At 43.9% G+C, this 23,637-nt stretch overlaps 1 long non-coding RNA gene across 1 annotated transcript in view; it reads left to right on the top strand.

Moving 5' to 3' along the window:
- The window catches only part of LOC130541422 (uncharacterized), a 38,206-nt gene that overhangs the window by 721 nt on the left and 13,848 nt on the right, over positions 1-23,637 (top strand). Inside the window, exon 2 of the long non-coding RNA XR_008955476.1 lies at positions 13,692-13,785. This is a non-coding gene — a long non-coding RNA (uncharacterized LOC130541422). The remainder of the gene's footprint in view (positions 1-13,691; positions 13,786-23,637) is intronic.

The raw sequence follows: 23,637 nt of genomic DNA, 5'->3' as shown, positions 1-23,637 counted from the left end.
CAAGTCTGAGTTCTTGGAACTGTCTTAACATGCTGACTGGTTGGATTGCAGGGCCTTTGGTTCTTCATTTCTCTGCCAACTAAGATTTTCCAGATCATCAGTAGGAATACTGGAAGCACCCTCTTTCCTGCTTTGACTGAGATAAGTCACCAAGGAATCTTTGGATTTCCCCAACATGAAACATTTTAATCAAACCTGAAGAGAAATCGAGATGTTTGAGAGATTAAAAGAGGACTTAAGATGTCTTGGTTCCGTTCAATTTCTCTTAAGGGTCAACTCTTAATCATAAAGCAAATATGTTGGTATTTTGTAATATATTAGTCTTACGTAATTTCTCCAGACTTCCAACCTTTAAGAAGAAGGATTGAATATAAATTAAATGGTTTCTATTTACTCTAACTCAATAATACAGAGTTTGACTAGAAAGTAATCAAAGTGACTTTTAGAATAAACACTCCAGGCTGGGCGCGGTGGCTCACGCCTGTAATCCCAGCACTTTGGGAGGCTGAGGCAGGCAGATCACCTGAGGTCAGGAATTTGAGACCAGCCTGGCCAACATGGTGAGACCCAGTCTCTACTAAAAATACAAAAATTGGCCAGGTGTGGTGGCACTTGCCTGTAATCCCAGCTACTCAGGAGGCTGAGGCAGGGGAATCGCTTGAACCCAGGAGGCGGAGGTTGCAGTGAGCCGAGATGGTGCCACACTCCAACCTGGGTGACAGAGCGAGACTACATCTCCAAAAAAAAAAGAATAAACACTTCAAAACTCTCATAATAGAGCAAGTAATGGCTTTGGAGTGGATACCTTCAGAGCATATGTACCAATCTGGAAAGTTGTTATAGCTCAAAACACATTCTGCAGCCCCCTCCATCAAGATTGCCTTCAAGGCTAATTTACAACACACAAGTGAAAATCTACTTTTGAGTCCACATAGAGTTATGTGGCTTGTCTACTCTATATTAATCCCCAGATTTGGCCACAGATGGTTTGTGTCTATTTCAAAAAATCAAATCTACCTCCAAAGGACGAAGATTTATCATTCCCCCAAAGACATACGGAAATTTAAAAATGCAATGCAGGCTCTGAAGGTAATTCTCAAGCACCGTTGCTAAAGTGTGAATAATAGAAGCATTGTTTGAAAGCCAAGGTTTCCCAGGTGGTGATTTTGAAGACTACATACCTCATTTGTATGCACTGGGTCACAAAATGCCAGACCTAGAAGAGGCCTTGAAGACAGGAGCAGGGACAAGGGGGACAGGATCCTTAGACTTTGTGTCCCAGGTCCCTCACTCTCCTCATCCTCATCCCAGTCTTGCATCAACATTTTCTAGCACAATTTAAGCTGCCTCCCTCCACCCCATCCCATTCATGGCTTTGTTAAGAGCATCAGTCATGTTATTTTACATCACATCTCATGAATGTGGTTCTAAACAATGATAATAGGAGTTGAAAGAGAAAACCAGCTTGAGGCCGGGCACGGTGGCTCACACCTGTAATCCCAGCACTTTGGGAGGCCAAGGCAGGCGGATCACGAGGTCAGGAGATCAAGACCATCCTGGCTAACACGGTGAAACCCCGTCTCTAGTAAAAATACAAAACATTAGCCGAGCAAGGTGGCAGGCGCCTGTAGTCCCAGCTACTCGGGAGGCTGAGGCAGGAGAATGGCGTGAATCCCCAGGTGGCAGAGCCTGCAGTGAGCCAAGATCATGCCACTGCACTTCAACCTGGGCGACAGCGAGACTCCGTCTCAAAAAAAAAAAAAAAAAACCAGCTTGAGGCTTATGTTGGATTTAGTGCCTTCCACAGCCTAGTAAGATGCTCAATAATGTTGATAAAATGAACTGGACTTGAGATGTGATACTAGGAAATATATTTTAGCTATGGAATATATCATCACTGTTATCAGTGCCAGTGTTCACCACTGCATTGCAGACTGTGGTGGGAATTACAAATGCCATGCTATTAAACCACCTCAGATAGATGTCTGTTGAATTTTTTTAAAGCTTCAACTATTTCTGGTATTGATTTTCCCGAATAAGGGGCTATTATCAAGAACTGTAAAGTACTCTGTTCAGTAGATAACCATTAAAATCCAATCCCTGCCAAGTCACAGAGAGAAGAGATGGGAAAATGTGCTTTGTCAGAGGCTGGCGGAAGTCAGCTGCAGGAAGAATTTGGGGGCAAACCTTAGGAAGAGCTCAAGTTATCAAAAGCAAAATCGCCAGCCTCATGCAACAGTGAATTGGCCATCCTAGAGTATTCCAATAGAGGTCAGATGACCCCTCTTTGGGAGATGGTGTCTATAGAGGGGCTTCTACAATAAGTTACAGAGCTCTTTGGTCCCCCTCAGAGGTTGTTTTTAGGATTCTATAACATGGATTGCAAGATAAGAATCTATATAATACAGACATCAACAGATTCCTTGACTAAATCATTATCCTCTTTTATTCTGTTTTGATAGAACAATTTTTCTTTAGCTTCTTTCTTTCCTTCCTTCCTTCTTTTTTTTTTTTTTTTTTTTTTTTGAGACAGGGTCTTGCTCTGTTGTCCAGGCTGGAGTGCAGTGGCACAATCTTGGTTCACTGCAACCTCTGCCTCCCAGGTTCAAGCAATTCTCATGCCTCAGCCCCCCAAGTAGCTAAACTGCAGACACATGCCACCAATCCCAGCTAATTTTTGAATATTTTGTAGAGATGGGGTTTCACCAATTGGCCAGGCTGGTCTCGAACTCCTGACCTCAGGTGATCTGCCTGCCTTGGCCTCCCACAGTGTTGGGATTACAGGCATAAGCCACTGCACCCGGTAGCTTTTTTTTCAATCAAAACTCTAATCCCGTTCACTAAAAGGAATCTTTCTGATTAGCCAAGTGAGGTATTGACTTCATACCCACTTCCCAAGTCAATCAGAACAGTCTTTGCCTTTTCATCAGGATTTCTAAACAGCAATAGACATTCATAGGGAAGGAAATGAGCATCTTGCTAAATCTTCACAAATACTCTGATAAGCAAAAATTCAGGTCCATGTTATACAAACAAGGAAACTGTGGGTGAGGGAGGTCTCAAGATCTCACAGCTTGCAAAAGCTAGAGTGGGCACTCCTGTGCAGGTCAGCATGGTTCCAGAACACATGCTCTTTCCGTTATACCAGGATGTCCCCTGTGTCCACATGTGTGTATAAACACTGCACTGAGTCACCCAATCCACGTATTGTTATTTCAGTTTTTAGATGCATCGACACTCTTCACAATATGATTCTTTTTTATTTTTTATTTTTTTGAGACAGAATTTCGCCCCTGTTGCCCAGGCTGAAGTGCAATGGTGTAATCTCAGCTCACTGCAACCTCCTCTTCTCAGGTTCGATTGATTCTCCTGCCTCAGCCTCCCGAGTAGCTGGGATTACAGGCATGCGCCACCATGCCCAGTTAATTTTTGTATTTTTAGTAGAGACGGGGTTTCACCTTGCTGATCAGGCTGGTCTGAAACTGCTGACCTCATGTGATCCACCCGTCTCAGTCTCCCAAAGTGGTGGGATTACAGGCATGAGCCACTGAGCCGGGCACACGATACGATTCTATGTTAGCCATGAAAGGTCATCTAGTGGTAGCATTGTGCCGAGCACGGCCCTGGGAGCTTACTGTAACAAACTCGTGGTTCCCTAGCAGTAGGTACTGTTGTCATCTCCATTTCTGAGATTAAAAACAGGCTGGGCCAGGCGCGGTGGCTCACGCCTGTAATCCTAGCACTTTGGGAGGCCAAGGCAGGTGGATCGACTGAGCTCAGGAGTTTGACACCAGCCTGGGCAACATGGTGAAACCCCATCTCTACTAAAATACGAAAAATTTGCCAGGCGTGCCAGCATGCGCCTGTAATCCCAGCTGCTTGGGAGGCTGAGACAGGAGAATTGCTTGAACCTGGGAGGCGGAGGTTGCTGTGAGCCGAGATCTTGCCACTGCACTCCAGCCTGGGTGACAGAGCGAGATTCCATCTAAAAAAACAAAAACAACAACAACAAAAAAAACCTGAGGCTTAGGGAGTTTAAGTGGCTTGTACAAGTCACATGGCTAGTAAGTAGTAAAAAGAGGGTTTGAGCCAGGTACAATGGCTCACACCTGTAATCCCAACACTTTGGGCGGCCAAGGCGGGAGACTGCTTGAACCCAGGCTGTGTTAGTGCCACTGCACTCCAGGCTGGGTGACAGGGCAAGAGCCTGTCTCAAACAAAACAAAACAAAAAGAAGGTTTGAACCCAGACTTTCTGTCAATCGGTATCCTTATCCGCCTTAACCACTAAACTATACTGCCTCTACCCTACTTGAGGAGGAAGAGTCATTTTACATTTTAATAAAGCATCTGCAGATAGTGTCATATTCATAGCAGGAAATTAATAAATATGGTATTAATTGGTAACGGGGGGGAGACAATCAAGGAAGGGAGGAAATAACAAATTACTAGGTGGGGAGGTAGTCAGAATGGTCTGGTGGATTGTCAGAGATCAAAGATGTTTGGCCGGGCATGGTAGCTCACACCTGTAATCCCAGCACTTTGGGAGGCCGAGGCAGGCAGATCACCTGAGGTCAGGAGTTCAAGACCAGCCTGGCCAACATAGTGAAACCCTGTCCTACTAAAAATATAAAAATTAACCGGGCGTGGTGGCACACACCTGTAATCCCAGCTACTGGGGAGGCTGAGGCAAGATAATTGCTTGAACCTGGGAGGCCAAGGTTGCAGTGAGCCGACATCACGCCCTTGTACTCCAGCCTGGTGATAAGAGCCAAACGCCGTTTCAGAACAAACAAACAAACAAACAAAAAACCAACTGCAGGGTCAAAAGCCTTTGAGAAAAAGCTGTGATTATCCAAATGTAGTGTTGCCTTCTTGTTCCAGAAAACTGAACTGAGGGGCTGGAAAGAGGGAAGAGCTCCTGGGCACCCTTTCAGATCTGAAAAACTGGCCCTGCCTGTTTGATCTAATGCTTTTGAAGGGTTAAATCAGCTCCTTTGGCTCTCCAAGCATTCATTCAACAACAATAAAAAAACTTTTTTGAGATGAGGTCTTGCTCTGTCGTTCAGGCTGGAGTTTAGTGGCATCGTCACGGCTCACCGCAGCCTCAACCTACTGGGCTCAAGTGATCCTCCCACCACAGCCTCCCAAAGTGCTGGAATTACAGGCATGCACCACCACATCCAGACATTCAACAAATATTTACTGAGAGATAACTCCATGCCAGGCACTGGGAACAAGCAAAGGCCCAAATACAGCTCCTGCCTCATGGAGCTTACATCAGAGGAGTCATGAGTAGAATATGATACTTCGGGTGAGGCTAATTGCTATGAAGGTAAACAAAACCATAGCAAGAGTAACAGGAGAGGAGTGCATTTTAAATAGAGTACTCAGGCCAGGTGCTGTGGCTCATGCCTGTAATCCTAGCACTTTGGGAGGTCAAGGCAGAGAGATCACTTGAGGTCACGAAACCAGCCTGGGCAACATGGCGAAATCATGCTGGCACGTGCCTGTTGTTCCAGCTACTAAAGAGGCTGAGGCAAGACAATCGCTTGAGGCCAGGAACAGTGGCTCACGCTTGTAATCCCAGCACTTTGGGAGGCCAAGGCAGGCAAATCACGAGATCAGAAGTTTGAGACCAGCCTGGCCAACATGGTGAAACCCCATCTCTACTAAAAATACAAAAATTAGCTGGGTATGATGGCGCATGCCTGTAATCCCAGCTACTCAGGAGACTGAGGCAGGAGAATCACTTGAACCCAGGAGGTGGAGGATGCAGTGAGCCGAGATCGCGCCACTGCACCACTGCACTCCAGCCCAGGTGACAGAGTGAGACTCCATCTCAAAAAAAAAAAAAAAAGAGAGAGAGAAACACATCATTAGGCAATTTCATCATTGTGTGATCATCCTAGAGTGTACTTTCACAAACCTAGATGGCGTAGCCTGCTACACACCTAGGATATATGGTACAGCTACAAACCTGTACAGCATGTGACTGTACTGAATAGTTTAGGCAACTGTAACACAATAAGAAGTATTTATGAATCTAAACATAGGCAATTGTAACACAATGGGAAGTATTTGTGTATCTAAACATAGAAAAGGTACCATGAAAATACAGTATTATAATCTTATGGCACCACAATCATATATGCAGTCCATTGTTGACTGAGATGTTGTTATGTAGCACATGACTGTATATATTCCACTTACTTGGAAAATTGTAATATATATATTTTTTCACTTAACTTAAAACATATATATTTTATATATACTTTTATTTGAAAAATATGTGTCTATTTCACTTACTTGAAAAGACATCAAATGAAGCAATTAAGAACTTAAGGCCAGGTGTGGTGGCTCATGCCCGTAATCCCAGCACTTGGGAGGCCAAGGCAGGTGGATCACCTGAGGTCAGAAGTTCAAGACCAGCCTAGTCAACATAGTGAAATCCTGTTACTACTAAAAATACAAAAATTAGCCTGGCATGGTGGTACACACATGTAGTCTCAGCTACTTGGGAGGCTGAGGCAGGAGAATTGCTTGAACCCAGAAGCTGGAGGTTGCAGTGAGCCACGATCATGCCACTGCACTCCAGCCTGGGCGACAGAGCAAGACTCAGTCTCAAAAAACAAATTAAAAAAAGAAAAGAATTTAGGCTGGGCGCAGTGGCTCACACCTGTAATCCCAGCACTTTGGGAGGCCAAGGCGGGTGGATCACGAGGTCAGGAGATCAAGACCATCCTGGCTAACGCTGTGAAACCCCGTCTCTACTAAAAATACAAAAAAAAATTTAGCCGGGCATGGTGGCGGGTGCCTGTAGTCCCGGCTACTCGGGAGGCTGAGGGAGGAGAATGGAGTGAGTGAACCCAGGAGGTGGAGCTTGCAGTGAGCTGAGATCGCGCCACTGCACTCCAGCCTGGGTGACAGAGCGAGACTCCGTCTCAGTAAATAAATAAATAAATAAATAAATAAATAAATAAAATTTAAAAATAAAATAAATTTAAAAATAAAATTAAAAAATAAAAGAATTTAACAACTGGGTTCTTGAGTCAGGCATCCAACCTTTGGCCTGAATCCTTTCTACTCTCTCTCTGTGTGGCTTGGGTAGAAACATATTCCTTTATTTTTATTTTATCTTTTTTTTTTTACCTGCCACCTATTCTTTGCAGAAACATATTTCTTTAACACTCCATTTTTGAGTTTGTAAAATAGAACTAACAAGAGTGCTCGTTGGGTGCGGTGGCTCATGCCTGTAATCCCAGCACTTTGGGAGGCCGAGGCGGGAGGATCACTTGAGGTCAACAGTTCGAGACCAGCCTGGCCAACATGGCAAAACCCTGTCTCTACTAAAAATACAAAAATTAGCCGGGTGTGGTGGCAGGCACCTGTAATCCCAGCTACTCAGGAGGCTGAGGGAGAAGAATCACTTGAATATGGGAGGTGGAGGCTGCAGTGAGCTGAAATCATGCCACTGTACTCTAGCCTGGGTGACAGAGCCAGACTCTGTCTTAAAAAAAAAAAGTGCCTATGGAATGAGGTTATAAGGTTGCTTGAGCATGCATAGAATAGCTGCTCAATAAATGGTAGCTACTACATTATTATTACTATTATTAATATTAAATACCAACTCTCTGTCCAACATTTTGCATGTATTACCTCTATTCATTACCAAGAACCATAGAAGGTAAATATTATTATCCTCAAATACAGATGGAAAAAAATCCCTCAGCTGGAAAGGTTGAGGAACTTGCCCAAGGGGAAGGGACAGCTCTCAGGAAAATCTTTCAACGGTCCTAGGTTCCCATGACCACACCCACCGTGACTTTGCCTTCTCCAGTGAGCATATGTAACAACCCGTGACTTCCACGGTCTTTTCTTGCCCGCACACACACTGCATTAAGACTCTCTCTTTGTTTAGAAATCACTCTCCTTGATTTGCACTCCGTATCAGGGTTCTTTCTCTGTTTAGAAATCACTCTGCTTTGATTTGTTTGTTTCTATTAAAGAACTGGAAAACCCTTGTCCTTGATGTCTGAATGGCATAAGAGTTGTGACTGTATGGCCCCACGGCATCACAATTTCTGCCCCATGATCATAATAAAAGGAGTTGGGACCTCTGCCCTGTCAGAGCAGTAACCCATTGGGTCTTGGCAGGAGGGCCGGGTCCCACTGTGTCCTCATCCCAGACATTGAGAGTAATGGAGGTGGAAGGTGCCTCAATAGGAAGGATGAAAGCAGCAGAACTGCTATTTGGGTACGAGAACGAATAAAAAACAAGGGAAACCCCTTTTTTTTTGTTTTTTGAGACAGCACCTTGCTCTGCCGCCTAGGCTGGAGTGCAGTGGCATGATCTTGGCTTACTGCAGCCTCCACCTCCTGAGTTCAAGCGATTCTCCTGGCTCCACCTCCGGAGTAGCTTGGATTACAGGCGCAGCCACCACTCCTGGCTAATTTTTGTATTTTTAGTAGAGACAACATTTCACCATGTTGGCCAGGCTGGTGTTGAACTCCTGACCTCAAGCGATCCGCCCGCCTCAGCCTCCCAAAGTGTTGGGATTACAGGGGTGAGCCACCACGCCCGGCGGGAAACCCTTTCTCTATCCTTTGGGGCCATCTCCTTGAAATGAAAGGAATTAAAGAAGGGTGTGGCCCCAAGGGGAGAGAACCCCGGTTTGACAGAGCCTGGAGTGTCAAGGCTCTACCATTATGACACATGGAGTCAGGACACCAGGTCCGGGTTCTTGGGCCTCTTAGAACCACACTTCACTGCCACTTAATCTTGAAATTCTGGAATAGTCTCCTGCAAAAGATGAGCCACGTTCAAACAACAATTTGAACCCAACCCAAGCTCTTGTATACTCTTAACTACTACGAGATCAATAACTTTCGCAATTCTCTCATTCTAAACATGGAACAATTTGCTCACTGGACAAAGAGCCATTCATCTGTTCCTTCATTCACTCAGTAAATATGCATAAGATCGTATGATGTGCCAGGCACAGTTCTCAGTGCGGGGACTATAGCAGTGGACACCACAGACAGAAATCCCTGCCCCATAGGGCCCATGTGCTGTCAGGACTAGACCAACAATAATAAATACACAAATAAGTAAGTTATATTGGATACTGGAGATAACAAGAGATAAGAATTGAAAAGGAGAGAGAGAGAAAATAGGTGGAGTGAAGCCAGGCATGGCAGCACATGCCTGTTGTCCCAGCTACTACTAGAAAGGCTGAGGTGAGAGAATTGCTGGAGGCCAGGAGTTCAAGACAAGCCTGGGCAAGTAGCAAGATCCCATCTCTATTTTTTTTTTTGGAGGAAGAGTCTTGCTCTATAGCCCAGACTGTTGTAAAGTGGTGTGATCTTGGCTCACTGCAACCTCCGCCCCCTGGGTTCAAGTGATTCTCCTGCCTCAGCCTCCTGAGTAGCTGGGATTACAGGTGTGCACCACCGCGCCCAGGTAATTTTTGTATTTTTAGTAGAGATGGGGTTTCAGCATGTTGGCCAGGCTGGTCTTGAACTCCTAACCTCAGGTGATCCACCCACCTCGGCCTCCCAAAGTGCTAGGATTATAGGCGTGAGCCACCACGCCCGGTCACCTGTCTCTATTTTTTAGAATATGGGGGATGAAAGGGATTGAGGATACAGGTAGGGAGTGGTAGCTGATGTTTTCAGGAGGGAAGTTGGGATTGGCCACTTGGAGAGGGAATATTTAGATCTGGAGACTGTAAGGGAGTTAGCGTGTGCACACCAGGCAAAAGAACTCAAGTAGGCTTACAATAAATGGGCATGTGACTCACGTTTTGTAAGTCTGATCCTACTTTTCCACCATGTTACATAATAACTGAAGATATATATTCCCAAAGAGGGAGAAATGATTCAAAGAGTAATAAAATAGAAATCATCATTGATGCAGGGAATATGGGAACATATGTTTTAAAGCTAAGTGACAGCATTTAATTAAAATCTAAACCACCATTCTTAATCAGTCCCTCCTGGAAATGCCTTGCTAAAGAGATTTGCACACAGTAGCAGCTGAGGAGGCATTCAAAGCTAAATGCTCTTCTTGCAGGAAGAACTTGGGGCTTGCTTTTCTTTTGCAAAAGGAACTTTTCAGAAGTGTCTTGCAGCTGCCTCCCTCTGCCAAACACTGAAAAGGACACAACCTCTCACCCATGGTTCCCCTGGCTGAGTCTAAACCATGGGCACACAGTCAGGCAAATCCAAACTGAGGAACACTGTGAAAAACAATTGGCCTGAACTCTTCAAAAATGTTAATGTAATAAAAGATGTAGATAGACAGACAGATAGATAGATAGATAGATAGATAGATAGATAGATAGATAGATAGATAGGCTGGGAGAGCTGTTCAAGAATAAAGGAAGCTAAAATGACATAACAACAAAATACAAGGCCTGATCCTTCATTGGATATGCTGAATTAATGTTTTTCTTGAAAAACCTAAACAGCTATAAAAGACATCATTGGGACAACTGGAGAAAAGTGATTATGGGGCCGGGCGCGGTGGCTCACGCCTGTAATCCCAGCACTTTGGGAGGCCGAGGCGGGTGGATCACGAGGTCAGGAGATCGAGACCATCCTGGCTAACACGGTGAAACCTTGTCTCTACTAAAAATACAAAAAATTAGCCGGGCGTGGTGGCGGGCGCCTGTAGTCCAAGTTACTCGGGAGGCTGAGGCAGGAGAATGGAGTGAACCCGGGAGGCAGGGCTTGCAGTGAGCCAAGATCGCGCCACTGCCCTCCAGCCTGGGTGACAGAGCGAGACTCCGTCTCAAAAAAAAAAAAAAAAGAAAGAAAGAAAGAAAAGAAAAGTGATTATGGATTATATGTTATTTTTATTTATTTATTTATTTATTTATTTATTTATTGAGACAGAGTCTCGCTCTGCGCTCTGTCTCCAGGCTGGAGTGCAGAGGCATGATCTCAGCTCACTGCAGTCGCCACCTCCCAGGTTTAAGCGATCTCAAGCCCCAGCCTCCCAAGTAGTTGGAATTACAGGAGCTCGCCACCATGCCCGGCTAAATTTTGTTTTTTTAGTAGAGACATTTCACCATGTTGTCCAGGCTGACTTGAACTCCTGGCCTCAAGGGATCCGCCCACCTTGGCTTCCCAAAGTGCCACTATATGTTAAATAATAGCATCTAATGATTACTAAATTTACTGAGTAACAGTTTTATTGTGTTTCTGAGGGAGAATGCCTCTGTTGTTAGGAGATGCGTGCTGAAGTGTTTAGGGAGATAGTCTTATGATTTCTGCAAGTAACTCTCAAAAGGTTCAGCAAAAGCAAACAAACATAAATAAACAAGAGTGTATACATATACAAAGAGAAAGAGAGAGAAGAAATGTGGCAAAAGTGTTAACAGTTGGTAAATTTAGGAGAAGAGTATATAGAGGCATTCATTGTCCTATTCTTGCAATTTATTTGAAGATGTAAACTTCTCATTTAAATTTTTTGAGACAGGATCTCTCTCTGTTGTCTATGGCTGAAGTGCAGCGGCACTATCATAACTCACTGCAGCCTCAAACTCCTGGGCTCAAGCCATCCTCCTGCCTCAGCCTCCTGAGTAGCTGGGACCAAAGGCTTATGCCATTTTTCTTTTAAAGTTGGGGAGAAAGAATCCTTCAACCAGTCTTCACTCTGTCTAGACATCCTTGCAGTGGTTTTTCTCACTGTATGACTTTATTGCTGCCTTATATCCATTTTTTTTTCCTTTTTGAGATGGAGTTTCGCTGTGTCACCCAGGCTGGAGTGCAATGGCATAATCTCGGCTCACTACAACTTCCGCCTCCCAGGTTGTAGTGATTCTCCCACCTCAGCCTCCTGAGTAGCTGGGATCACAGGCACACACCACCATACTTAGCTAATTTTTGTGTTTTTTATTAGAGATGGGGTTTCACCATGTTGGCCAGGCTGGTCTTGAACTCCTGACCTCAAGTGAACCACTTGTCTCGGCCTTCCAAAGTGCTGGGATTACAGGTGTGAGTCACTGCACCTGGACTGCTTTATATCCTTTTTGCAATAAGGAGTGTAGGGTGTAAATAATTTAAAAACAGCAGCTTCTTTCCAGACACTTTAATTTTATTTATTCTATTTTGTTTTATTTTATTTTATTTGGTATTGCCAGACATTTTTAGTAGGGAACATATGATTAAAAAAATATATAGCCACCTTGCCATTTAAAAGTAAAAATACCTACTGTAAAAAAGACACAGCTACAGGACAGGCACAGTGGCTCACGCCTGTAATCCCAGCACTTTGGGAGGCTGAGGCGGGTGGATCACTTGAAGTCAGGAGTTCAAGACCAGCCTGGCCAACATGGCGAAACCCAGTCTCTACTAAAAATACAAAATTAGCTGGGCCTGGTGGCACATGCCTGTAATCCCAGCTACTCGGGAGGCTGAGGCAGGAGAATCGCTTGAACCCGGGAGGTGGAGGCTGCAGTGAGCCAAGATCATGCCGCTTCATCCAGCCTGGGCAACAGACTGAGACTCTGCCAAAAAAAAAAAAAAAAGATACAACTACAGAGGCAAAAATCAGGACAGGGGCTGCCAAGGATTGGGATGGGGAAGAGATTGACTACAAAGGGGCATGAGGGAACTTTAGGGGGAATGATGAAATATTATCTATGTAGTATCTATCGTAATTGTGGTGATAGTGGTACAGCTTACATTTGTTAAAACTTTAGATGTGTGTACCTAAGAAATGCAAATTTTACTGTGGCAAGTTATATCTCAGTAAACCCGACTTAAACACACACACACACACACACACAATAACAACAACAACAACAACAACTGTTTTTCAACAAGTTGAGATGAGTCTGTATTAGAAACTTGTTCTAGGCCGGGTACAGTGGCTCACACTCGTAATCCCAGAACTTTGGGAGATGGAGGTGGGAGCATTGCTTGAGGCTAGGAGTTGGAGACCAGCCTGGGAAACATAGTGAGACCCCATCTCTAAAAAAATTAAGAAATTAGCCAGGCATGGTTCTAGCTACTCAGGAGGCTGGGATCGCTTGAACCCAAGGAGTCTAAGGCTTCAGTGAGCTGTGATTGTGCCACTGCACTCCAGCCTGGGTAACAGAGTGAGATTCCGTTGCTTAAGGAAAAAACAGAAACAAAAACAAACAAAAAAATATGTTCTAAACGAAGCCTTAGAATTGGCACTCTCCTTAAAAGGCAGAGGAGAGAAGATAGAAGTTTCTAACAGCAAAAGCATTTTCTGAATGTTTGAAAAATGCACACAGCATAAGCTGTTCATTGTCTGGGGTTGTTTGGAAGTCTAAATTAATAGATTAAACCTCAACTCTCTGCAGCAGGCAGGAGGCACTTTCAGGTCCCTATCGTAACTTCAGCTGGACTCCATTGGTCAGGTTAAGACCCTTTAGGGATCTGCTGTATGGAAGAAAAGGAACAGTTTTATTTACCAAATCAATATGTTGGTGTGCAAATGAGGGCCACTGGGGTGGTGAAAAACAGATTACTCTCAGAAAGATCAAAAATTTCATCTGCAACATCTTTTGGACCATTAGGCATTGCACACTTATAGAACAGGCTGGATTCAAGTCCACCCCTCCTCCCCCAGGGCTAGACATGTAGAATACTCAAGCCAGTAACTTATGGTCAATGCCTTTGTTCAAAGCCGGAACGTTTGGTTCTGCATTGCAGGAACAGTGAAGAGAGACAGCATTTCCTTCCTCTGAAGATTCTGTTCAGAATGGATAAAGGTTCAGCATCCTCCCTGGATGGGGCAGCTTAGCAGGTGAGTTCCTGACATTTCTGAGTAGACATGGGACTCCTCCATCCTCCAGTCCTCTACAGAAACTGCACACCAACTTCACTGGTCAGAGAGGCAGGCACCACACCCCAGCCCTTTGCATCCAGGTGACAAACAGCCAGCACTTCTTCTAGGTGGGTTGAAGTGTTTCCAATAGTGTGGAAGGTGAACAGCACCAAGGATTAGTGTCTAGGCTCCGGACTCAGTGTCTGGATTTGATTCCACCATCTTGGGCCCTTAAGCAAGCCAGTATCCCTACACTTGCCTGCATTTTGCCATCTGTAAAATGGCAATGATAATACTAACAGCAAATGCTTGCATGTATCTTCTTCCTATCAGACACGGTTCTGAGCACTTTCCACATACCAGCCAGAGAATCCTCACACAGCAGTAGTTGAAGTCAGTAGCATTATTCTCCTCCTCCTCCCCTCCTCTCAGTGAGGAATAAATAAATTCATACCATGAAGGGCTTGGAAATAGTTCAGGGCCCAAAACACTCAATAAGTTTAAGCTATTATTGAGATGGTTTCAAAGGTCACATGGATAAGCATTTTTAGGTCCAGAGATGTGCATTTATAAAAATAAATGCAGGCCACGCGTGGTGGCTCATGCCTATAATCCCAGCATTTTGGGAGGCCGAGGTGGGCAGATCACCTGAGGTCGGTCAGGAGTTCAAGACCAGCCTGGCCAATGCAGCAAAACCCCATCTCTGCTAAAAATACAAAAAATTAGCCAGGTGTGGTGGGCACACCTGTAATTCCAGCTACCTGGGAGGCTGAGGCATGAGAATCGCTTGAACCTGGGAGACCAAGGTTGCAGTGAGCCGAGATCGTGCAACTGTGTTCCAGCCTGGGCGACAGAGCAAGATGCCGTCTCAAAAAAGAAAAATTAAAATAAAATAAAGAGAGTCAGCAAAAATTACAAAGGTGGAATGCAAATGCCCAAACATGGAAAATACTGCTCTAGACCCAGAACAGCCAAAATAGTGCCTGCTTTTATTTACGTATTTATTATTTATTTATTTATTTTAGAGACAGGGTCTCTCTCTGTTACCCAGGCTGGAGTGCAGTGGTGCCAATGATAGTTCACTGCAGCCTCAATTCCTGGGCTCAAGTGATCCTCCCACCTCGGCCTCCCAAAATACTGGAATTACAAGTGTGAGCAGCCACCCTGCCCAGCCAGTGCCTGCTTTTAGTGGCTGTCTTCCCTCCTCTCCTCCCTTACAAATGTCCACCTCTCTGTGGTCCAGCAGGCAAGAAAGAAGTCAACTGAGTTTCTTCTAGAGAAATTATAGAAAGAAAGAAAGAGAAAGAAAGAAAGAAAGAAAGAAAGAAAGAAAGAAAGAAAGAAAGAAAGAAAGAAAGAAAGAAAGAAAGAGAGAGAAAGAAAAGTTGACTGAGACATGGCCCATTCCCTCCCTGGGACCAGCCTCTTCTTTCCAGCTCAAGGGTCAAGACAGTGTCCCCAGGAAGAAGCAAAGGCTGTGTTTTCCACACTCTTATCTAGAGGTGAGCTGGCAGAAGCTCCTCCCAGACTGCATCTATCAGACAGGGAGACAATAACTGCTTGGGTGAGGAACAAAGAGAGGAGACACCAACTGTCCCCACTAATGACAGAAGATGTGGCAGCCTGAAGCCCTAATATTGGCTGTGGCCCTTTAAGATCCCTCCCCACTTAACTGTAACACCCCCCTTCTCCAGGAAACTGGCAAGGACCCTTGGCGCTGTTGGCCAGGGCTCTTGGAGACGGCCGGGACGGGGTTGGCAGGACTGCCTACACTGCTTTGAAAATATTTAACAATAGGTAACTTTGGCATTTCGAGAAGGTCTTGGATCACAGGAGTTGTGGAGGCCCTGGGAGATGTAGAAAAGACATGGTGAAAGATTTTGTTTTGCCCGGAAGGAAAACATGTGGATGTCTCAGTCAGCTCAGACTTCTATTTGGCTGATGGGGAAGTCAGGGAGAGCTTGAGTGTTCACAGAATGCCACCTCTACCTTGTAGCTGCCACGCGGAATCGTTCAATCTCTCATCTGACATCACCTTCACAGATTCAGTTTCATTCGCAAGGAAAACACTGACCAAAAAAAAAAAAAAAAAAAAAAAACAGAAGTAACTTTCCTTTAAAGGGCTCCAAACCTCCTGCTACCAAAAACTAGAATTCTTGGTCTCTCTGGTTTACTGTCCCCCCAACCCAAGCTTTGTCCCCCCCTCCCAGACATCCACATGCTTTCCTTGAGGTCAGGAGTGATCCTCCCACCTCAGCCCCCTGAGTAGCTGGGACTACAGGCGATGCCACCATGCCTGACTAATTTTTAAAAATTTTTTGTAGAGATGGGGTTTCATCATATAGCCCAGGCTGGTCTTGAACTCCTGAGCTCAAGTGACCTGCCTACTTCTGACTCCCAAAGGCTTGAGATTACAGGCGTGAGCCACCACACATGGCCTAGTTTTATTATTTAATTTTTTTTTTAAGAATAGGGATTTGCTGTGTTGCCCAACCTGGTCTCTAATTCCTGGCTTCAAGTGATTTTTCTGCCTTGGCCTTCCAAAGTGCTAGGATTATAGGCATGAGCCACCACACCTGGCCCCAGTTAAATTTGAATTTCACATACACAGGAAATGATATTTTATTTTATTTTATTTTATTTTTAATTTGTTTTATTTTGAGACAGTCTCACTCTGTCGCCCAAGCTGGAGTGCAATGGTGCAGTCTCGGCTCACTGACTGCAACCTCCGCCTCCTGGGTTCAAGCAATTCACCTGCCTCAGTCTCCAGAGTACCTGGGACTACAGGCATGCTCCACCAACCCCGGCTAATTTTTGTATTTTTTGTAGAGACAGGGTTTTACCACGTTGGCCAGGCTGGTCTTGAATTCCTGACCTCAAGTGATCCACCCACCTCAGTCTGCCAAAGTGCTGGGAGTACAGGTGTGAGCTACCGCTCCCAGCCAAGGAATGATAGTTTAGTATAAATATGTACATCCATTCAAGGGAATAAAAGTCAGGTTAGCAAAGATGAGTCATAAAATAATGTTATTACAGTTTTGTGATCACTCAGGAAACAAGTAATATAAGCATAAAACATTATGAATTTACTATACTATTATTATTTTATTTTTATTGATATCAATTGAATCTTAGTAGACTAAAATGATACAGGTATTAACCAAAGACATGAATAAACATAGAGTGTGAGATGTTAGAGACCGCAATACACATAGGTTATGTTGCAGTGCAGCACTAAGAATGAATGTCTGTGTGTAGTATATATTAATTCTTTTCCCCATATGATTTTCTAGAGCTGGAGGGATTAAAAATAGGTCTATGAGGCCGGGCGTGGTGGCTCACGCCTGTAATCCCAGCACTTTGGGAGCCCAAGGTGGGGAGATCACTTGAGGTCAGGAGTTCGAGACCAGCCTGGCTAACATGGTGAAACCCCATCTCTATTAACAATACAAAAAATTAGCAGGATGTGGTGGCACCAGCCTGTAGTCCCAGCTACTCAGGAGGCTGAGGCAGGAGAATCATTTAAACCTGGGAGACGGAGGTTGCAATGAGCTAAGATTGCACCACTGCACTCCAGCCTGGGCAACAGAGCAAGACTCCATCTCAAAAAGAAAAAAAAAGAAATTTGCCTTTTCTCTCTGAGCACTTTCAGAATTTTCTTTTTCAACAACAACAACAACAAAAATAGCATACCAAGGATAGGAATAATTGAAGAAATGTGCAAGATGTATGCAAAGAACATTGTAAAATCTTACCGAAGGTCACCAAAGACTTGAACTTGTATTTTCTCTCAATCCTCATCACAGTGCTTCAAGGTGGATATCATTTTATCTTTCTGCACTCAGAAAGATTAAATAAATTGCTCAAGTCCACAGAGCAGCAAAGCTGCAATTTAAACCAGATTTTCACATTTGTGCTCCGTGTGGTAACTCCTGCTAGCCCCAAGGAACTGATATAAGTTAATGAAGTAACCAAATGTGACTTTATTACTTTATTACTTTATTATTTACTTAATTATTATTACTTTATGTCAAGATTATTCCTACACGCACATGCTGGCTCACAAATTATAGGTTTCTCCTTGGTTGTAAAAATCGCATGAGTCATATTTGTGGCAAGAATCATGTAACAGTGCAAGGAAATTTTGAGACTTTTGGAGTAGATGTTCCTCAGATTCTGAAATGCTCAGGTGAGATAAGGATGTGCCTCCGGGCCCTTGCACTTGCTGTTCCCTCTATCTGGAAAGCACTTCCCCAGATACTGGCATAACTACCTTCCTCATTCCTTCAAATCTTTGCTTAGATATTTCCATCACAAAGAGTTCTTTCTTGGCCACCCTACTTATAATTACAACCTCTCCTGGCTTTATTTTTTCTCACAGTACTTATCACTATCTAGTGTATGTATAATTTACATTTTTATTTTGTTTACTGTCTCCTCCTCATCCTCTACCCACCCCTCTGCCCCCCCAAAAAATGTTAGCTCCAGGATAGAAGCAGAATTTTGTCTTTTTGTTTTGCCATCAGCTCTAAGAACAGTGCCCTATACAGAGTTGGTACTCAGTACTTGTTGAATGAATGTATGAGCAAATGAAACCAGAGGAACACAGCATATACACCACTCAAAGGAAGCCCTGCACTAGCAAATTATGAACTTGACTCCAAGGTCATCTCAAGATGGCAGGAGAGAGGAACAGAAACAGAGAGGAACACAGAACTGACTGGCTGTGAATATACGTTCGTTCTACTGTATCTGTTTTTGCATTTTCTATAGACAATTCATGATTTAGATGTCCCTTTGTGACTTGCTTCTGTTATTTATATTCTGATTGCAGGATTTATCCATGTTTTCATGTGCAGCTGTAAAATCTTGTTATTACTCTAGCTGTATGGGAACCATTGCAGGAATAATATACAATTTATTTATCCATTCTACTATTTTGGACATTTGGGTTGATTCTTCTTTGGGGCTATTTTGATCCATGCTGGTGTGACCACTTTGTCAAGTTTCAGGGGCACATGAGTAAGAATTTCTCTAGAAGGACAGGCATTTCTTCTATTTTGCCAAATAATATCAAACTGTTACCTAAAGTGGTTGTGCTAATTAACACTCCCACCAGCAGTGTATGGGAGTCACCATTGCTCCACATCTTAGCCAACACTTGTTATTATCAGACTTTTTTTTTTTTTTGAGATAGAGTCTTGCTCTGTGGCTCAGGCTGGAGTGCAGTGATACAATCTTGTCTCACTGAAACCTCCACCTCCCAGGTTCAAGCAATTCTCCTTCAGCCTCCCAAGTAGTTGGGATTACAGGTATGCACCACCATGCCTGGTTAATTTTTGTATTTTTAGTAGAGATGGGGTTTCACCATGTTGGCCAGGCTGGTCTTGAACTCCTGACCTCAAGTGATCTGCCCACCTCAGCCTCCCAAAGTGCTGAGATTACAGGTATGAGCCACTGTACCTGGCCTATCAGATTCTTTAATTTTGCCCTTCTGGTGAGAGTAAAATGGTGTCTCCCTGTGGTTTTATTTTTATTTTCCCTGATTATAAATGAGATTGACAATCTCTTTATAAGATCAATTTGTGCTTTTTACATTTATTTATTTATTTATTTAGAGACGGAGTTTCACTCTTGTTGCTCAGACTGGAGTGCAGTGGTGCGATCTTGGCTCACTGCAAACTCTGCCTCCCCGGTTCAAGCGATTCTCCTACCTCAGCCTCCTGAGTAGCTGAGATTACAGGCACCCACTGCCACGCCAGGTTAATTTTTGTATTTTTACAAAATACAAAATATATAATACATAATACAGAAGGGGTTTCACCATGTCAGCCAGGCTGGTTTCAAACTCCAGACCTCAGGTGATCTGCCCACCTCAGCCTCCCAAAGTGCTGGGATTATAGGCGTGAGCCACAGTACCCAGACTACTTTCTTTTTTTTTTTTTTTTGAGACAGAGCCTTGCTCTGTTGCCCAGGCTGGAGTGCAATGGCATGATCTCGGCTCACTGCAACCTCCTCCTCCAGGATTCAAGTGATTCTCCTGCCTCAGCTTCCCAAGTAGCTGGGATTATAGGCATGCGCCACCACGCTCGACTAATTTTTGTATTTTTAGTAGAGACGAGGTTTCACCATGCTGGCCAGGCTGGTCTCAAACTCCCGACCTCAGGCAATCTGCCCGCCTCGGCCTCCCAAAGTGCTGGGATTACAGGCGTGAGCCACCATGCCCAGCCTACTTTCTTTTTTTTAATTTAATATTATCATACACTGTTTGCACGCAGCCATCTGTATTTTCTTTATTCATATGCATTAGTAAAGGAATAAGAATGTAAGTAAATACAAAATAATTTAAATTCTAGCCGGGCATGGTAGTCTATATTAATAATACAAAAAATTAGCCAGCCGTGGTGACACGTTTGTAATCCCAGCTACTCAAGAGGCTGAGGCAGGAGAATCGCTTGAACCTGGGAGGCAGAGGTTGCAGTGAGCTGAGATCACGCCACTGCACACCAGCCTGGGTAACAGAGTGAGACTCCATATCAAAAAATAATAATAATAATTTTAATTCAACTTTGGGATAGTCACTGTTTTGCCTCCATACTTCCCTTTTGAAATCAATTCTGCTTAATCAGTCATTAAATCTAATTTAGAATCAAAGACTTGGCCAGGCATGGTGGCTCATGCGTATAATTCCAGCACTTTGAGAGGCCAAGGTGGGCGGATCGCTTGAGCCCAGGAGTTCGAGACCAGCCTGGGCAACATGGTAAAACCCCATCTCTACAAAAAAATACAAAAATTAGCTGGGCATGGTGACACATGCCTGTGGTCCCAGCTACTTGAGAGGCTGCGGTAGGAGGATGGCTTGAACCCGGCAGGCAGAGGTTACAGTGAGCGAAAGTCATGCCACTGCACTCCAGCCTGGGTGACAGAGCAAGACTCTGTCTCAAAAAAAAAAAAAAAGAAAGAAAGAAAGAAAAAAAGAATCACAGACTTTAAAAGTGGAAATTGTGATATCGTAATAGCTAATATTTGTTGAGTGTTTATTATGTGCTAGTTATTGTGCTTTACATACAAAGGAATGAAAAACTTGTATTTAAAATGACAACTTCCTTCTAAGGACAGGGAGTCTCTTATCTGGAAAGTTCACTGAGCACCTTGGCTCAATTACGAAAAGTGAGTGCAGAAGGAAATTTGGTGCTCAAAGCTAGAGAAAGCCGAACCACTCTGCCTCATGAAATGAGAAGAATGTGGAGTTCTAGGGTAAACACAGAGAGAAGGAATGAGGAGGAGAGAGGAGAGGAAACATGGGAGGTGGGGTGGGGGGTTTCAGTCAATATGGTGATGGATGGATCTCAAGGTGCTGAAATGATCAAGGGATCCTTCAATTTTCAGTACAACGTCTTGCGCTGTATCTGTAACACAATGCACAGAGCCCTATGAAGGTGGCTTATGTTTTGGTGATTTTTTTTTTTTGTAAAATTTTTCCACATGGGCTGGGTGCGGTGGCTCATGCCTATAATCATAGCACTTTGAGAGGCCGAGGCGGGTGGATCACCTGAGGTCAGGAGTTCGAGATTAGCCTGGCCAATATGGCGAAACCCTGTCTCTACTGAAAATACAAAAATTAGTCGGGTGTGGTGGTTCATGCCTATAATCTCAGCTACTGAACCGAGATTGCGCCACTGAACTCCAGCCTGGGTGACAGAGTGAGATTCCGTCTCAAAAAAAAAAAAATTCCCACATGGGGAAACACATTATGGGAGAGGACCAGCATGTTGTTTTGTGTGTTTTGTTTTTGTTTTTTCTTATTTGTTTTTGAGACAGAGTTTTGCTCTTGTCTCCCAGGCTGGAGTGCAATGGTGTGATCTCGGCCCACTGCAACCTCCGCCTCCTGGGTTCAAGCGATTCTCCTGCCTCAGGCTCCAATGTTGCTGGGATTACAGGCGGGCACCACCATACCCAGCTAATTTTTTTGGTGTTTTTAGTAGAAATGGGGTTTCACCATGTTGGCCAGGCTGGTCTCCAACTCCTGACATCAGGTGATCACTGGCCTCAGCCTCCCTAGGTGCTGGGATTACAGGCGTGAGCCACCATGCCCAGCCCAGCATGTTTAAGACATAGAGGCAATACTTAAACAGAATTAATTCACCACATGCAGAAACTCAAACCCAAGATGAGCAGAAGGTAAGCCCTACCACCTCCCCACTCACTGCATGAAGGCTGGGGTTGAAGAACATTTTATCTAAAATTAAGGGAGTAGCAAGACCCCAGCTGATCTCTAAGTAACATTTCCATTATCTGCTTTCTTTAATCTTCACAACAATCCTATTAGGTAGATATTAACATTACTCCTAAACACAGTTAAGGATCTCAAGGCTCAAAAGGGGCAAGTAATGTCCTATACAAAAAAATGGAATCACTGATTACTGAACTTCTAATTAATTTTGCAGATGGGGAGACTCTTCCATTTTCATCACATAGAAATGCTAGATAAAATTTAAACCCTTTGTCCCAGTTTTTAAATACCTGGCCAATTCTGAAAATAAGAAAAGAATATCCCCCAGACTTCAGGGCAGGGAGCAGGAGCTAAAAAGAAATAGTCCATGAGGGTATTAGAGCTAGATAAATACTGCAGAGACTGATGATTAACAAATGCTCAGAACCTCTCAGCCTATGAGAGGTGGGGAGCTGGAACTGACCACCCCCTCACCCCAGCATAAATCTGAGCACCAAGAAACAGCCAACAGAAGTCCTTTTATTAGCCAGAAACACAGCAAGAAAGTTGACCATCTTCCAGGGCCATAGAAAGTATGAGAATCAAGCTGGGCATGGTGGCCCATGCCTGTAATCCCAACACTTCGGGAGGCCGAGGCAGGTTTGCTTAAGTCCAGTTGTTCAAGACCAGCCTGGGCAATATAGTAAGACCACATCTCTACTAAAAATTTAAAAAGTGAACCTAGCGTGGTAGTTCATGCTGGTTGTCCCAGCTACTCAGGAGGCTGAGGCAGGAGGATCACTTAAGTCTGGGAGGTTGAGACTGCAGTGAGCTATGATCACACCACTGCACTCCAGCCTGGGTGACACAGTGAAACCCTGTCTCAAGAAAAAAAAAAAAGAGAATCACTTGAAAGAAAGCAGAACATCCACCTGCATCATACACAAACCTGTGGTCTTAATCCATGCTACCAATCAGTCAAAAGAACCCATTCCGAGAAACAAACATAAAGCTGGTCAGGCGGGTGGCTCCCACTTGTAACCCCAGCACTTTGGGAGGCAGAGGCAGGAAGATCGCTTGAGCCCAGAGGTCCAGGCTGCAGTGAGCCGTGACAGCACCACTGCATTCCAGCTGGGGCAAAAGAGTGAGACTCTGTCTCAAAAACAAAAAACAAAACAAAACAAAACAAAAACCCAACAAAACAAAACAAAAAAACTGGTCTGGATCGATAAGGTCTGGAATAAGCACACGCATTTCACAGAAAATCACTGCCTGCAAAGATAAACTCATGGTAAAAAAAAAAAAAATTACTAAGTTCATGAAGTAAATAACTGCTGTAAGAGAAAATTAGTATGCACAGCAAATGCAACAGAATTTAGAACCAAGAACTATACATATAAAGCCATCTCAAAGAGACCTTAAAATCATATATTCAAGCAGGCAATAATACACAGGAATAAAATGCATGAAAGAAAGAAACAAAAGAAAATGAAAGAATACAACACAAAACTAGGATTGGGGGGGACTGTGAAATTTTTTTAAAAATTCAACTGAGCTAGAAATAAAATGAGAGTCATTAAAAATAAAACTTCAACGAACATATTATACAATACACTAAA

The sequence above is a fragment of the Pan paniscus genome, chromosome 3, assembly GCF_029289425.2.
Source record: "Pan paniscus chromosome 3, NHGRI_mPanPan1-v2.0_pri, whole genome shotgun sequence".
NCBI lineage: Eukaryota > Metazoa > Chordata > Mammalia > Primates > Hominidae > Pan > Pan paniscus.
This window is presented reverse-complemented; position numbering and strand designations above follow the sequence as displayed.